This window comes from Poecilia reticulata, linkage group LG16 (genome assembly GCF_000633615.1).
Source record: "Poecilia reticulata strain Guanapo linkage group LG16, Guppy_female_1.0+MT, whole genome shotgun sequence".
NCBI lineage: Eukaryota > Metazoa > Chordata > Actinopteri > Cyprinodontiformes > Poeciliidae > Poecilia > Poecilia reticulata.
The window spans coordinates 17,835,342-17,836,756 of NC_024346.1; positions in this window are offsets into that span (position 1 = coordinate 17,835,342).

A 1,415-nucleotide genomic window follows, 5' to 3' on the forward strand; every position below is an offset into this window, starting at 1 on the left:
AAAAAAAAAAAAAAAAAACTTCTTAGCAACTTTCTGTTTTTCTGCAGCGCTGCTTCTCACATTGGTGTTTGCTCGTGAGACTGACCAGTCCCAGCAAGATCGGGCAGCGGCATTTCCGCACACAACAACACTGTATTCCTGAGTGAGCTCTGGACGGCGGAGTGTTATTTATGGTTTTTGGCACATATATGAATATCAGCTCTCGTTAAGATATCCCCATCAGTGTCCAAGACAAAGGAATTATAGAATGAATGTGTCACGTGGCCTTTTGCTCTGTGAGGAGCGAAAAGCGTGAGAGTAAGCGATTTACGCCCGAAAGGGAAGGAAAAAGTTACTTTTTTTGGATTACAAATACTCTAGTAAAATACTGTCGAGATGATGAGTTGAATAAACAGGACAGATTATGCCAGTTTTAATTTCTATTTTATAACTGATTTACTATCAGCTGTCATTCATGGAGTGTTTTTGTTTGTTTTCCATCATATTATTATAATGTTATTCCCTCAGTCGAAGTATACTGTACCTGGAATGTTGCGTTGATTCTTTCAGGCATGTTTGAGAAATCATTGGGCCTCCCATGGTAGCGATTTGGAGGAGTCTAAATACTTGCTCATGCAAAGCCCCGCCTATTTTCACATAGCTCCTCCTTCAAGCTACATTATCACTCTGTGCATTCTCGCAGAGCACCCCTCCCATGTGCCTTCCCAACTCAGCTCCACCAGACTATAGCGGCGGCAGCAAATAGCAAACACCAGGTGGAACTGCCAGTCTGCTGAGCTCGTCATACAAACTATTTCTCAGTCTAACACTAAGAACAGTAAAGTCAGTGTCAGAAAGACCAGGAGGTTCTTAAATAGAGAGAGTCTCATTTCAAGGCATCAATTTGAAAAGTTATATTTTTAAGCTATGTTTTATACAGGTAGCATTTTTAAAGCTGAAGGTAGCTTGAATGTGCTATCAAATGGCGCTATTTACCCGGAAATAGCTTAATACTGCCTCTTTAATATCAGACATTGACGTTGTGTGATTTGTTTTCTGAAAGGAAATGTGTTAAGACATAAACGAGAAAAATCCCAGAACACAGTTTGTGATTCGTTATGCTGGTGACTCCAAGAGGAGCTCTGCACTCCAACAGGAACAACGCTCGTGTGCCTTGAACGCATCATCTGCTCCGGTCCATAAAATTAGGCTTTGGTTCCCCCTGCTGGTTGTATGAGCGAATCAGCACTCAAGTGAGCACAAAGCCTTGACTCCACCGTCACAAAGTATCAGTCTTGGACTCTACTAAGCCTAATTAGCTCCATCAGTGCCACTTTTCAGGTTGAGCTGGTCATTTTCGCTTTACTTAGATGAGGTAACATACACTTAAACGTTCTTCCGGGAAGTAAAAAGTTATTCACCTCGCCCCCCCCCCC